Here is a 16,741-nt window from a genome sequence, read left to right as displayed (position 1 = left end):
AATGAGATTCATAAAGTGCGTCCTAATTGTGAGTCCTAATCCAGTTATATCTGTAACAACCTAAGCCAATATTTCCCTGAAAGCGAGCCACAAATCAGACAGGTAATCATGTAGCACCTTGCTTGCGCTTTCACCTTTGCTTAGCTCAAAAGGTTAAACCGGAGGTGCTACGTTTGGACAAACAAGTAATGCTGCTGTACCTCATTGTAATTACCCAATGACTACATGATGACAATGCTAAACTCCTTATTACAAGGAATTTATTTAATATGGCTATATTAGTTTGTTCTTTTCTTTAGGTCGATGATGATACGATCATACAACAAGGTACACAGCAAACAAAAAAGCAACACCAGGAGACTAAGATTTAGGGCAGAAGAGCAAAAAAGCATACCACTTCAGGGTCACATGTCAACTGTAAGTTTGTGGCCCCTGACAAGCCTTGGAGAAGCACAGACCTATTTCTGCCAGCACTGCCATCAGATTGACCAAAGCATATGTCATCACCACAATCACCATAAGCTTTATGTATGCACGTATCGCTACACGAGTAGTCAAGCCTGACGAACGCTGTCACCAACGACGGCATGCTCTCAAGCAAAGGAGTCCTGCCATCGATGTCTTTGAGCTTGAAGAAAACAAGGCATGGGGTAGAAACACAAGTGCGAGCTTTCGACCTGAAATCGCATCTAGTGATGCTTAAACATCTTAACGATTGGGATATGATCCTGCGGGCATAAATTCTGCACTTGCGCATCCTCAGATCCTCCAACGCAGGGCAGTTCGAGAAATCTAGAGAGCGGGACCGTAAAATCACATCGGTGAGCTCCACCCTCGTCAAGAACTGTGAGCTGAAAGGCAGGTTGACAAGAGGCAGACGGTAGCTCTCAGTACGGATGCGGACCTTAAGAACCCGAGCTTTGCAAAGTGACACGGCGTGCCTAATCCATGTATCGACAAACCGGAACAGCTCGTCCTCGTCGTCATTAAGGAACTCCTGAGAAATGCTGATCTCGCACTCGTCTAGAGGCACTCGGTCGCGGAGCAGCAGCAGCTGGTTGACGAAGTTGTTCACCTTCCAGGCCCCCCACTCCATGAAACTCCATCCACCGCCACGGGTGATGCGTAGGGCGGGCGTGGACTTCCAGAGGTGACGCCAGCGGCGAGAGAGCACGCACGTCCGCACCGTCTCGTCCGAGGGCAGGAAGGACAACATGACCTGGAGGATAGCGTCAGGCAGGGTGCTGATGCGGTCCTCGCCGCTCCCATCGGTCGCTTCCTCGCCGTGCTTGCACCTCTTTGGCATTCCGTCGAACAGGTGGTGGCCGTTGGTAGACACTGAGCAGCAAATCAACTATTATCAGGCTTCGGTCAGCATTCCGTCGAAGACGCGGTGGGCGTCAGTGTTTTGGGGCCGTTCGGCTTTATGGCCGGGGATGGAACGGCGGAGGCGCCGACGGCCGCTCAAGAGGAGGACGAGGAGGTGGTTACGAAGACGTGGGGCGGTCGTCACCGTGGACGAGGGTAGAGATAGTGGAACGTGCAGCGGAGATGGCGACTCCGGCGAACGGCGTGCAGGTGTACTAGCAGAGGCGGTGGCGACTGGATTTGGGAGGAAGACGAGGGGAACGTGTTGGCGGCTCACTTTTCAAGCGAAATCGGTCATCGAAATGCCAACGCTCGTTGCCCTACTTGACAATTCACATGAAATTTAGTAATTTATCGGTGATTCAGGGCATCTCCAACGCGGGCACCTACACGCAAAAACGGACGTCGGATGGGTCCGTTTGGGTCAAACATGCTTCCAACGGGCGGACCCAAATTAAAACCGGACAACTGTGGTGTTCGGCACGGCCCAAAGCCGGCTCAAATTTGAGAGTAATTTGGGGCGAGCCGGACGGCTGCGGGCGTCTGTGGTCATCCGCGCGTGTCCTCCCAAACCCCACATGGCAGCCACACTAGTCAACACACCCAGGTCTATATATGTCAAAGTTGAATTGTGGTATGCGAGAAGATCTGTGTTGTATATTTGCCGCGTGATCTTAAATAAGCAAATGTCCTAGTTATTAGAGGTGGTTATGCATTCAGAGTTTGTGTATCCTAACGTAGCGGGTTCTTATACAGTCTGTGTGAGATTTATTTTTTTATTTTTTTTGCGAATCAACAACTTCTCTTAATAATCAGTAGCAGAATTACAATCTTGCTGTAGACAATTTATGAGAAAATCTGGGATCATGTTAACCCACATACACCTCTGTCTCACAGCCGAAGCACTCTTAGCACACAAATGAGTAGCAACATTAGCTGTTCTGGGAATAAAACGAAATTTAAAACTGATGAAAACTCTCCTGAGTTCCTCAATCTCCTTCAACACAGAGGCAACCTCCGAACGGTCGTCTTTCCTATCCTCCCAAAGCCTGGACAGAACTTGACAATCGCTTTCGACAATGACCATCTGCTTCCCCAGGTCAACAGCCATCTTCACCCCATCTCTAAAAGCGAAGGCCTCCATGACAAGAGCATTAGGCACCGAAGCCCACCACCTTGATCTTGCCTGAATTAGGTTCCCTCCAGCATCCCTCATCAAACACCCAGATGCTCCAGAAAAAGAGGAGTTGGAGAAGCTAGCATCAACATTAATCTTGACAGAATCACCAACCGGCGCCTTCCAAGAATCTGGGGGTTTATCTTTCACCGGTGGGCCAGTCTCAGCACCAGCTCTCCAAAGGTCAAAGGCAGTGTCCACAACCCACTGCACACTAGACATCACAGGCTTCATAGAGTTGTCATGGATCCTGGTGTTTCTAGCATGCCAAACCGACCACATACCGCACAGGATGAGGCAAGTATCTTTTTTGGAGACATCCTTGCTCGAGATTAGGTCCGAAGCCCAGGCCAGCGGGTTAAGAGACTGCAGTTTGGTACCGGTGATATCCCTCAGACATTTCCAGAACAGCTTGGCCCAAGAGCATTTGGTCAGGGCGTGGAGAGTGGTTTCATCAGCAGCACCACAAATTTCGCATATGGATAATATTTCCATATGCCTCTTCTTTTTAATATCACGGCAGGGGATGAAATCATTAATGACCCGCCACCAGAAGCATTTAACCTTTGGTGGAATTTTCATCTTCCAAAGCTGTTGCCAGTTAGGGCGCAAGTCGCCCATAGAGCTGCCAACTGTGGAGATGTCCGAAACAGCAATGAGGGCTTTATATGCAGATCGGACAGTGAAGCGACCATTGGCTTCCTTAGCCCAGGCCCAAAAATCAACAGCAAACCTGCCAGTAGGAATACTGCAGATAGCTCTCACATTAGTGTCGCAGAAATTCTCCTTCACCTTCTGAGTGTCCCAAGTTAAAGTATTGGGATCCAGCAGCTCGCTCACCATTGTTACAGCCGCAGTAGGGGGCCTAAAAAGAGGTTTATGACCCGAATTACTAGGGATCCAAGGATCATCCCAAATTCTCACTGAGTTGCCAGTACCAATTCTTTTAATCATTCCCATTTTCAGCGCTTCTCTGCCATGAAGAATAGCCCTCCACACATGAGAGGAATTCCTTTTCCTAGTTGCATCCAGGAAGTTGCAATTGTGGTAATACTTGCCACTAAGCACCCTGGCACACAAAGAATCTGGGTGAGTAATCAGCCTCCATCCTTGTTTAGCGAGCAGAGCTTGGTTAAATTTCTTTATTTCTCTGAATCCCATACCCCCAACAGCTTTAGGAACTGCTAGTTTTGGCCAGCTGGCCCAATGCATTTTCTTTTTGCTCTCACTTCCACCCCACCAGAAGCGGGCCAAGCAGCTAGTGATCTTTTTGCAAGTGGTGGCAGAAAGTTGAAAGCAACTCATGGAGAAGGTGGCAATAGCCTGTCCCACCGCCTTAATTAAGGTTTCTCTTCCAGCCGCACTCAGCTGTTTAGCACTCCACGGGCTAACCGAGTTTTTCAGATGGGTCACAATATGTTCAAAGGCCTCCTCCGTGGATCTTCCAAGCGAGGTGGGCAAACCCAGATACTTCTCTGCTAAGGCTTCAGCACTAATGCTTAACAACAGATGCATCAGCTGCTTGTCTCAGTCGAACAGTTAGCACTGAAAAAAATGGCAGACTTGCTTGGATTTATCATCTGCCCTGAGCCCTTTTTATACTTCTCCAAGATCTCTTTCAATCTTTCAGCTCCAGCAGCCGAGCCTTGCGCAAACACGATACAATCATCAGCAAACAGGAGATGAGAGACCCACGGGGCATGGATTCCCACCCTGACACCTCTGGATAGGTACACAGGACCATAATTGTTGAGCAAGCTGCTAAAACCTTCACCACAGAGCAGGAATAAGTAAGGGGAGATGGGGTCGCCCTGGCGAATACCCCTGGATGGTTTGAATGATTCAGAAATTTGTCCATTCACTCTAACAGACAGAGACACCGATTCCACACACTCCATAATTCTATTGATCCATTTCTCAGCAAAGCCAAGTTTGAGCATGATTGCTCTCAGATATGACCATTCGACCCTATCATAAGCTTTAGCCATGTCCAACTTAACGACACAGGCCCCCATTTTACCCTTTTTTTCTTTTCAAGTAATGAACACTCTCAAAGGCAGTGATAACATTATCGGTGATTAACCTCCCAGGGACAAAGGCGCTCTGCTCCTCCGAAATTATCTCCTCTAACACCGGTCTGAGACGGTTAGCCTGGACTTTGGACGCTATTTTGTAGAGCACATTACAGAGCGCAATGGGCCTGAACTGAGACAACTCTTGAGGGTTTTTAATCTTAGGGATCAGCACCAGAATTGTGTTGTTGAGATCAGGAGGCATGTCCCCTTCTTCCAAAAAAATTCTCACCGCATTGCATATGTCCCTCTTTAGAAGATGCCAGTGCTTGATATAGAAACCCGCAGTAAAACCATCAGGACCGGGAGAAGAATTAGGCTTCATCATGAACAAAGATTGTTCAATTTCCTCGTCCGAATAAGAGGCACAAAGGTGGTCATTCATAGCATCAGTAACCTTCCGAGGAACAAACTCAGTGACCAGATTCGGTTGAGTACATTCCTGAGCCTTGAAAAGATTCTGGAAGAACGCGGTAGCCATCGCTTCCAAATCAGATTGGCAAGAACAGAAGGTACCATCTTCCCTTTTCAGTGAAGTAATAGAATTATTTCGGGCTCGGTCCCTTGCCTTGGAGTGGAAGAAGGCCGTATTCCGGACACCCTCCTTCAACCATTGAATGCGCGAACGCTGCCTGGCCATCACCTCTTCACGGGCAAGCAGCTCCAAAATCCTCTTCATGAGATCTTTTTCTGCTCTAGTTGGGCCAGAAAGGAGAGATCCCCGGCGAAGAGCTTCCAGTTTCAATCTCATAGCCTTGAGTTCTTTTTTCACCGAGCCAAATTCCTCTCTACTCCAGCAGACCAGTCTTGATCTCAGCTGGTGGAGAGAGTTCATCACATCCTCCAAGCTGCCAGAACCTCTACCACAAACCCATGCATCTCCCACCACTTCCTCATAGTGCTCATGCCTACGCCACATGTTCTCATACTTGAAGGGTTTCCCTATCCCCGAGCTCTCCAACCAAGCGGATTTTCTCACCGAGATGAGGATGGCGCAGTGATCAGACTCAGTTGTTTGGACGTGAGTTACCCTAGTGCTATCAAACCTATCCAGAAATTTGTTGTCACCAAGAGCACGGTCAAGCCTAACTTTAATGTTGCGTGCCCCCTGCTGACGATTGTCCCAGGTGTAGGGAAGCCCAGTATACCCCAGATCAGAGAAGGAACAGCACTCCACAGCTTCTCTGAAACCATCCATTTTCCATTCCTCCTTAACCTCACCACCAATTTGTTCATGCGCCATCAGGGTCTCATTGAAATCCCCGGCACAGAGCCAAGGTTCATCATGTTGATGCCGCAGATATTTCAGAAGATACCAGCTATCTCCTCGAAACTGGCGTTTGGGTTCACCATAGAAGCCGATGAACCTCCACTCGCCACCCTCCATAGAATCCAAACTAACCATAACATCTATGTGTGAAAGAGACATGCTCAGAACTCGTACATTGACATCTTTCGTCCAGAACAGGGCAAGACCACCAGACAGGCCAACACAACTTACCCCCTTAGCATGGTGCATCCCAATTTTCCATTTTAAGTCTTCAACTCTCGTAGCATTCAGTTTGGTCTCCGAGAGAAAAACCAAAGCTGGGCGATGGATCTCCACAAGGTTGTGGATCTCTTGAACTGCCTCGGACCGCCCACAGCCCCGGCAGTTCTGTGTGAGATTTACAAATCTTAGACAAGCTTTGTGAGATGGAAGGAGTATAATAATTACCTGGACTGGATGAATGAGGTGGTAGAGAAATTCCGTACGCATGCCATGTAGGAGGTAGAGTAGAGTGGAGCGACGTGCTATTTTTACGAGCCTAGCTAATCAACGTGGGTGTCCAGCTAAGCACATGAGCCGTGAGAGAAAGAAGCAAAGCAAAGCATTTGTTTTTCCTGGATGTATTCTTTTTTTACCCTGTCTACGGTGGGCTTACGCCAGCTTGAACACTTTATAAAACGAACCTCACAAAGAGTATATGGGGAGCATGGCTAGTTTTTTTTGCCATTACACCAATTATTGAGAACAAAGGAGGGGCCCCAAAGTCTAACATCCGCAATGCCCTGACGGACAACTAATGAAATGTCTTCTTCAACGTCATTGAAAGTCCGGGCATTCCTTCTCTTCCAGATGTTCCAAGGCATGGCGGTGTTGATTGTGGTTTCTTCATGGCGTCGGCATGTTGAAGTCCAAAGCTCCGTGAGGCTCGAAAGGCTCAAACCATCAAAGTCCTGATGAAAGAACCTCCAAACCTCCGGCGCCTTGGGGCACAGAAGAATGAGGTGATTCGTATCTTCGTCGAGGGGGCAGGAGAGGCAGGTAGCGATAGTGTCGATGCGGTGCTTGAAGCTCCGTTCATTTGTGTGGAGACGCTCCTCCAAACTTTGCACGCAACTTCATCGATTTGCAGTTGCCTGAAAGAATTGGAATATAAACTTTTGCCCGGGAGCTTTTTGTTAATGAGGCGGCACACGCGTAGATCCGGGGTATCATGGCGCAAAACATCCGATCTCAGATCATTTGTAAGGTTATGGAGGTCGGCCTCAGCGGCTTGCGAAAGGCGCGGTCCAAGAGTGTCGCGGAAGCTAGAGGTGAAGGCGGTGCGGACATTGATATGGATGTGGGTGGAGTGGGAGTAGAGGTCGGGGAAACGCTCATGGAGAGGGTCGTTTCCAAGCCAAAGGTCAGACCAAAATGCCGTAGAGGCTCCATCACCAATAGTTACTTTGAAGATGATACGAAAAACCTGGAGACCTGAAGCGATATCTTGCCATAATTGCATGAGCAAGCATGACAGTGAGTACCGAGCTGACTAAAATAAGCGTCGATGTATTCTCGATGGATCCAATCGACACGGACAAGATTTATGTTTTGCCTTTTTGTGTAACTAGGAAAATTGCCCGTGCGTTGCAACGGGAAATACGTTGTTTAAAATGATTTGAAAGACACAAAAATAATAATCATATGTTTTTTTTATCTCCTCACCACTTCCACCCGACGCTCTTAGATTTTGCCGTGATATACTTAGATAGCTTAGTCCTTTCGGGAGATATGACATGCTTAGATTTTGTTGCCGCTCGCCTCTGGCTCTTTGTCGTTATATCATCACTCCAACCATCCAAGTAAAATAATTGAAGATCAAGCATCATGTATTCCTTCTCAGTGGCAGACGCTTCACTATGAAGTATGGAACAACAAATCGGAATAAGGTTCACCCTTGGGTTGTCATGCAGTTCACGGTGGTAATTAAGGTCAAGGAAGGGCTTCTAGATTTTTATTCTAAATGTTGGAAGTATTATTTGTATTTTTAGCACTAAAAAATAATAAATGTATTGATAAGCATGCAAATATGCAAATATCAAATGCAACACAAAACACATAGAATGTAATTTCCCTTGAACATCGAGGAATGGAAATTCGTAAGAGTTATGGTCACCCGATCTTGAACGGACGGAATAAAGAAACAGGTAAGAGAGTGCTAACCGTGAGGATCGAGGGATACACAACTCGAGGAGCTCGTCAATATTGGTCGCCACAAGCTGGATCCGTGGCCCGGCAATCCTCCCGACGGCACCCACAACGGACGCGCCTCCAACGGGCAAGGGTCTGGAGGCACAGAAGTAGTGTCGTGACATGGAAAGACAAAGAGGGAATGCTCACCGGGGGGTGACCTCCTCTTGGAGTATCTCTGGGTGCACGAACACCGACGGTGCCAGAGCAAAGGCTCTGCATATCCTGTGGGGATTGGGGATTCGTCGGAGAGAAGATACACTTGGGTGGCAACACTCTCCGGGTGTGTGGGATTCCTCCCTCGATGGGCGCGCGTGCAGAGAGCAAGGGGCCTATGCGCGAGTTCATCCCACCGGCGATGGGCGGTGAGAAGCATGTGCGGCGTAGGATCTAGGATCTTATGTAACCTTTTTTCAGACAGACAAAGCTACGAAATGGTACTTAACTCAATGGTAGCATGGTGCGTAATTAGACTAAAAATAGGGGCAATTTCAAGTTGGGAAAACCAAATTTTTGTGGAGCATATGTAAAGCTTGTCGCGAGACACTTTTTAAGTCTTTTTTATTAAACCATAAAAATGTCATTTCTTCACGGAAATTCATGTGCGCACATATATGGTTAACATAAATGGGCAAAAAAGTTCCTAAATGTTTTTAATATTTTGAAAATTGTTGTTTAGGTAAAGGTGCATATGCTCTCAGGATCGAAAGTGAATTTCCGGTTGCTACGGAATACATAATTGTGATCATGATTTTGATACATACAATATCTATTTGTAAATATAAATTATGGTTTTATATTGATATTTAAATTAAACGAAGATTCAAAATTGCTGACGGGACCAAGTGATGTGACCAAATAGAGCAACAGCCCAACTATCTGTACGAATACAACGAGCAGCAGCCCCCAATCGGAAAGAGCAGCAACTCAACTATCAGCAGCAGTTTCCATCAGAAAGAGCAGGACGCGGCCGAAATCGCTCGCTGCCGCTCCTCATCCAGAAGCTTCAGGTGCTCTTCTAGTTGGTCAGAATCGGAAGTTGCTTCTCACCCCGAGACCCCATCTTTCTCAACCTTGAGCCATCATCTCTGCCCGTCCCCAACCCAAGTGGTTCGGCGCCAGCCCCTCCCCTCTCTCCGCGTGACGCCCGCCACTATATGTCCCTCCCCATCCCAGGTGTGGCGCCCGCCCCCTCCGCTCCTTCCCATCCTATTTTTACCTTTTCTTATCAAGATCCCTCCGCGACGGTCGAGTCCGGCGGCCGCTCCATCTCTCTCTAGTGCTCGCCGCTCAAGCTTGGTTTATTTCTCTTCCACCCTCCATAACCTCCCCCGCCTACCACTCCGACGCATACTGCGATAACACACGGCCGCCATCGACACCACCCTGCTGTACGTTCCGACGGCCGGCTCCGTCAAGCTCCGACCCGACTGTTTCTGCTCGATCCTGCTTCCAGCGATGGGGCGGTAGAGGAGCTGCGCGCCTATTCCGGTTGCAACCACCAGAAGCGGGCTGCGGTCGCGGCTGCCTGGGAGCGGAGCGGGAGGCACGAGAAGGGGGGCTAGTGCGTCGCGAGCCTGCGCCTGTCTCGGTGGGAGCAGGAAATATAAAATAGAACCGGTACCATGGCAGATTGTAGTATTATGCGATTTGGTGGGAGGGTAAATCGGTCCAAAAAAGTGTTGGACCAAGGAAATAATCCTTCCTTTATTATTAGGTATATAGATATAGATATAGATATAGATAAGGAGGAAGGACGGCGTACGATGTTTGATCCGTCTCGGAACGGAACCAAGGTGGAGATGGAGATGGAATCAGAATCAGTAATCCCGGTCAATGTAATGAAGATTCTCGAGTAATCGGCCGTGCGCGCATATTAAATGGAATTTAATAGTTTCCAAATGGAGTAATCGGGCGTGCGCGCGTGTATATGCATTAATTCATGCGTGACAGTCAGCCTTTGTAGTCCGTCAGCTCGCCTCGCGTCTTCCGGGACAGCGCGCGAGAAGTGCCGTCAAGGGGGGAACGGCGACCGACCACTTCTTTATCTCTCTCGCCTGACAGGATTTTCGATGTACGCGCACGGGAAAAAAAAAGTCAACCAAGCCCAGGCCTTGACTCAAGGCGTCCAAGAAGCTCCTCAGCCTCAAGTCCGCCTCCAACCCCGACGCCCTGCTCGCCCTCCTCTCCCGCGTCGGCCTCTCCCGCCCCGACATCGCCGCCCACCCGCTGCTCCTCCGCTCCAGGCTGGACAACATCGCGCCGCGCTCCGCGACCGCCTCGGCCTCACCGCTCCAAGATCGCCAGCTTCCTCCTGGTCGGCGCGCGCGGTGGCGCTCCGCTCCTGCGACATCACCCCCAAGCTCGAGTTCTGGATCCCCTTCTTCGGCTCCTTCACCAAGCTCCTCCAGACCGCCAAGCGGAACAGGTCCATCCTCACCAGTGATCTCGAGAAGGTCGCCAAGCCCAACATCGCGCTGCTCGAGCAGTGCGGCCTAACCGTTTGCGATATTGTCAAGCTCTCCACGCCCTGCTCCAGGCTGCTCGTCTTCAACCCGGAGCGGGTCAAGGCGTTCGTGCTGCGCGCCGAGAAGCTCGGCGTGCCCCGCTCCTCCTACATTTTCAAGTACGCGGTCGGCGTCGCCTGCTCCATCAGCGAGGACAAGGTCGCCGCGAGGATGGAGTTCCTCAGGGTCGCCCTCGGTTGCTCCATGGACCAGGTGCGCGCCGCGGTCCGCAACAAGCCGCACATCCTGGGAGTGTCCGAGGAGAAGCTTCGTCGCAAGATAGACTTCATGGTCGCCGAGGTCGGTCTGGACCCGGAGTACATCGTCAAGAGGCCCATGCTGTTCACCTACAGCCTCGAGAAGCGGATGAAACAGCGGCACTATGTCGCCAAGATCCTGCAGGCTAAGGGACTCATGAAGAAGAGCATCGGCTTCCGTCGATTAGTTGGCTATGGTGAGGATTGTTTCGTCGCGACGTACATCGACAGTAACAAGGACGCTGTTCCTGGTCTTGCTGATGCTTATGCAGCAAATCGTGCTGGGAAAATGCTTTCTGATGTCCAGCTTTGAATGGAGACACTAAAGGTTCATCCTATATCTCAGGCTCATACCTAACATTGCACATTGTGCTCTGATATGCATTAGTTCATGGTACTAGATGCAGAAATAGTCAAAACTATGGCAATCTCATCTCTTGTGATGTAATCCATATGTTTCAATTGTGGATGTCTGTGAAGCAACTTGATTGCCTCACTTTTCTGCTACAACCAATTTCACATTGAGAAAGTAGTGTTTCTACAGCTAAATTGTATCTCCCTTGTGCCTTAGACGTTCTCTTACAACTTTCAGGTTTCCACTGCTATTTTAGTTTGCATTTTTTTCGTCCGTAGTCAAATTGTTTTTGCCTAACTATGCACATTCGTTACTTCACTGATTTTTTTTACAGCTTTACCTGGGACAGGACACCAGAATGGTTCATGATTTTTTTTCATGTAAATTGGAACATACCGTTTTGCAACTCCAATGAACTGCACAGTTTTACGTGTAATTTCAACACATAATGTCATGCCAAATCTACATATACAAATCATTTGAATTCAACCACTAAACCATGGACAGATCAAATATTGTTACTTCAATCACATGTGTCCCCACTGAAACAAACAAATGTTTTCTCCGTTCATTTCTTTATATTTTGGTCCCTTCACAACATCAAAATATGTTCCTGGAACAACAACAAAATTATGCACATAATCCCATGACACACTTAGAAAGTGGCCAAATAGCACCATAGCAGTTACTCGAGGGTACATAAGTGTGTATTCATTGATCACTTCTGTAGAGAACAGAGTAGTATCACTGTTGATCCATTCAGTATCGCAACTTCGAGTAGATTACTTTTTCGATACCGATATTGTCTTGAAGAAGTAAAATTTCCCACTAATTTCTATTGTCATATACGTATGTACTAAGATTGAGAAAAAATATAAGATTGCAGAAGTACTAAGAAAAAATTATACGTTAGATTTTCAAGTTTCCAATCTTAATAACTAAGCTGATATTGCCTGTCAAAGTTTCAAATTTTGCCTAAAGGCATGTCCACAACATCATATATTTATGGTATGAGGGAGGATATAAGTTAAACATCTTCAGTAAACAAGTGATGAGAGCCAAACATAAGAACATAACCATCAAATCGATCACCACAGAAACTAAAATGTTATCTTTGGTAGCACCATGAAAGTTACTTGACAGAACAGGCTAGATACCATATGCATAAGTTAAACTTAATTTGCATAAACTCGATTAGTAGGCTAACACTATGGTCTGGTTTATGTCGACTATCCAAAAGAGTCTCACCATTTGATTCTCGTACCAAGGAGTTTCACTCACAACATTACATTCAAATTCAAAGTAGGCAGGTTCCCTGAAACTTCTAAGTAAAACATCAGGAACATGGAAGTCTGTAACCAGGAATAGCAGGCATTTGATCTAGTCCTTCTGCTCAGAACTGAAGCCTGCAACATGAAAAGTCTCAATCTATTAAGACAGTCATTGAAGTACACCATTAGACCAACATACAACTCAACAACGCTATGCAGATACTGGAAGGATTAGCTTAAATGAACCATTTTCCTGGGCGCACAAAGTAACTAAAAGGTGAAAAAAAAAACTCAAATTGTTTGTTTGTTAAATTTCCTTTTTCACTTATGGACCAAATTATTTTGATAAATCTGTATACGATGCTGCTTTGGCCTAATAACATTTTCACTAAAATATGTAAGGCATATTATGATGTAACATTCTGATAAGACCTTTTTCTTTCCTAAATTCACTATATAGTTGAATGTCCAGCGTTCAAATTTAATAAGTATTGTAAGGTTTAATCGTCAGTTTATTTCATTTTTTTAACACAAATCTGATTTTAGCGACACATGTAGACTACGGAAACATTAATGATTGTGGGTATTGAGTAATAGTTTACTTATGGGAAGAATAGATATAATCTTGCTTGGTGTTAGTTACAACTCAATAGTGGAATGTCAAGCGTTCAAAATTTAAAGGTATTTTAAGGTTTAATTGTAAGCTTATTTAAAATTTCTAAAACTCTCATATTTTAGCGACATACATCGACAGTAACAAGGATGCTGTTCCTGGTCTTGCTGATGCGTATGCAGCAAATCATGCTGGGAAAATGCTTTCTGATGTCCAGCTTTGAATGGAGACACTAAAGGTTCATCCTATATCTCAGGCTCATACCTAATATTGCACATTGTGCTCTGGTATGCATTAGTTCATGGTAGTAGGCGCAGAAATAGTGATTTGGCACCCTAAAAGAAAGAAATAGTGATTTGTTCACAGAACTATGGCAATCTAATCTCTCGTGATGTAATCCATGTTTCCATTGTGGATATCTGTGAAGCAACTTGAGTGCCACGTTTTTCTGCTACAACTAATGTCACATTGAGAAAGTGGTGTTTCGACAGCTAAATTTTATCTCCCTTATGCCTCAGACGTTCTGTTACAACTTTCAGGTTTCGATTGACATTTTAGTTTGCATTTTTCTTGTAAAGTCAGATAATTTTCATGTAAAGTGAGTTAAACATGAACCCAGAAATTATAACCCATCGGTCCCATAATATAAGATTTTATTACAACAACTATACTATTATACTGGTTTGAATAAAACCTTATATTATGAGACGGAGGAAGAACTTAGTACATAGTGTGTTTTTGAAAGGATAAAGGAGTATATTGGCTGAAATAAAACCTTATATTATGGGACGGAGGAAGAACTTAGTACATACTGTGTTTTTGAAAGGATAAAGAAGTATATTGGCTGTAATAAAATCTTCTATTATGCGACGGATCAAGAAGTAGTACTGCGTTTTTTTAAGGTTTGCATCGTCATGAAAGGTTACTTGACAGAACAGGCCAGATACCACATGCATAAGTTAAACTTACATTGCATACACTTGATTAGTAGGCCCACACCATTGCCTGGTTTATGTACACTAAAGACAAAGGTGTTTCACCATTTTATTATTGTACCAAGCAATTTCACTCAGAATATTACATTCAATTTGACAGTGTACAAGTTCCCTGAAAGTTCCAAATAAATCACTTCTTCAACAGGAAAATCAGTTGGGACCTGACAACGAGTTCTGGAAATGAGTAAATGTACAACATGGCTGAACTCGATTTTGAGCATGGTATATGAATTACTTCTGGACGGGAGTCATATGAATGGAACAGGGACAGACAAACAATCCAGGAACACAAAACACATCATCCTCGTGGTGCCAATACTAACATCTGTTGTACTTCGTCTGCTGGAAACTGAAGGCTGAAACATGAAAAGGTACAATCAATTAGAGAGTAGCACAAGTGTTCCATTAGATCAACGAACAACACTCAGACCTCGCCATGCAGATACTGTAAAGATGAGCTATTAAATGAAGCATTTCCTGGACACTCGAAGTAACTGAATAATAAAAAGTATCTCATATTGTTTATTTACTTATTTTATTTTATTTCACTTATCAGCCGAATTATCTTCATGAACTTATATAGTGCTGCTATGGCGTAAGCACATTTCCAGTAATATATGTAAAGCAGATAACATTCTGAGAGGGCTATTTTCATCATTGAATAGTTGAAATATCCAGTGTTTAAAATTGAAAGTATTCCAAGGTTTACTTATAAGAATATTTCAATTTTTTGAAAATTTCTGATTTTATCGACACATGGCTACAGAAACATTAGTGAATGTTTTTTTTTCTAGAACTCTGAGTTCTGCATGTCTATATATCAGTAATAGTTACTTACCTGATGAACTATTTTTATCATGCTTAATGTTATATTGCAGAGGAGTTACTCCATGGATACACTTCTTCCTCACGACAATAGATTTCAACAACCTTGAGATGCTTTGACACCAGGAAATGTTCTTTTGGGTTGTAGCTTTCATCTGTTTCAATGACAGAGTGCTGTCACAAACATAAGATTTTACTCAAATGAATCAGAAGTTCCATGGCACATTCAACAAAAAAAGCTATAATATAGTAGGACACATATACCTTGTAATATCGAAAGCCTCTCTAAAATTGGTAAGTGCTGAAGAAAGTACACTAGTGCAGTGAAGTTAGCACCCACACACCATTCATTGAGCAGCACGGTTTTTAGCTTGCCAAACATAGGACACCATTTCAAGTCCTTAAACATAGGACACCGTTTCAAGTCCTTTCTAAAAATCTAAACAAAGTGCAGTGAATCAAAGAACAATTCAAGTTCTAACATCAGAAGATATGATAAAATTATACTGCATCGAATATAGGATTTATCAATTTTTGTCCATTAATCCATTGAGGGAAGATAATGATATACACATAACCAATTTATTTTTGTTTACTCACATGGAAAAACTATTTTAAGACATACCTCTAAATTGTCGCAGAAACTGAAATGGTTCAAAAACAAATGAGAATCTTGCTTCTGAATAGTACCATGGCAGAAGCATCAACTAGCAATATGTATGTATAATGTACTGCTATTTTCACGGACCAATTACAGGGCATGTCTTTATGTAAACAAGATGAACAAAAAGAGTGGATTCATGAAAAATCATGCAATTGGACATTAGTAACCAGTTGAGCATGATTTGATTCAGTGATAGTTGATATAAGGATCCGATATTGGAAGACAGTCAACACAAGAAGTTAGGAAAAGAGCAAACATACCATAGACCACGTTTCACAAATCAGCTCTGAATTTATGGCGCCTGACAAACCTTCAAGAAGGACAGAGCTATCATCTTGAACAGAAGATCCATCACATGTCTCATTAACCCTGATATATGCTGTTACCAATGATTGCAGGCTCTCAAGCAAGGGAATAGGCTCAGAACAGTCAGCTAGTTCAAAGGTAACCAGACCTGGAGCAGAGATACGAGGCCGGGGTGCATCCATGGAAGAAAGGGATGCATAAATGATTTTCAGATGCCGTAAAGATTTGGGAAAGATATCCCCAAGGTTGACAATAGAGTCATTTATCTCCAACTTCTCTAGTGCATGACAGCTCAAAAGATCTAGAGGGCGTTCCTCCAACACCAAATGATAAAGCTCTAAAACTCTCAAGTGCTTGGAGATAACAGTTCCTCGATAGCTCCATAGGGTCATGGCCACCAAAAGGGCTCAGAATTCGAAGCACTGAGACTTTGCAGGAGAGGGCATACTGAACCCACGATTCAACATATCGGTGTGCCTCAGATTGGCAGTCACCCGGATAGGGATAGATCTCACATACATCAAGAGGTACCGTCCTGTCACGGAACTCAAGTAGCTTGTTAACAAAATTGTTGAAGTCCTCGGCACTCTCGTACTCACAGTAGAACTCATCATCGTTGAGGCACAGGGATGGCAGGGACTTCCAGAGGTTGCGCCAGCGGCGAGCGACCATGGACGTCCACACGGCATCTCGCGAGGGCAGGAACGACAGCAAGAGCTGGATCACGTCTTCCAGGAGGTCCTCGAAGGGGTCCTTGTCGATAGCCACTGCCACTTTCTTGATACTATCGTCGCCTCTCAGCCATTCCGTCGAACAGGATTCTGCGGTGATG

At 45.3% G+C, this 16,741-nt stretch overlaps 1 long non-coding RNA gene across 1 annotated transcript; it reads left to right on the top strand.

The window, feature by feature from the left end:
• Nucleotides 1–13,103: 13,103 nt before the first annotated feature.
• Nucleotides 13,104–16,095, top strand: LOC124699628. Its single transcript, XR_007001457.1, has 3 exons — nucleotides 13,104–13,357; nucleotides 14,260–14,485; nucleotides 16,002–16,095. It is a non-coding gene; the product is annotated as an uncharacterized LOC124699628 (long non-coding RNA).
• Nucleotides 16,096–16,741: the final 646 nt, after the last annotated feature.

The sequence above is a fragment of the Lolium rigidum genome, chromosome 3 (assembly GCF_022539505.1).
Source record: "Lolium rigidum isolate FL_2022 chromosome 3, APGP_CSIRO_Lrig_0.1, whole genome shotgun sequence".
NCBI lineage: Eukaryota > Viridiplantae > Streptophyta > Magnoliopsida > Poales > Poaceae > Lolium > Lolium rigidum.
Note: the sequence above shows the minus strand (reverse complement) of the source record. Positions and strands in the feature narration are given on the sequence as shown.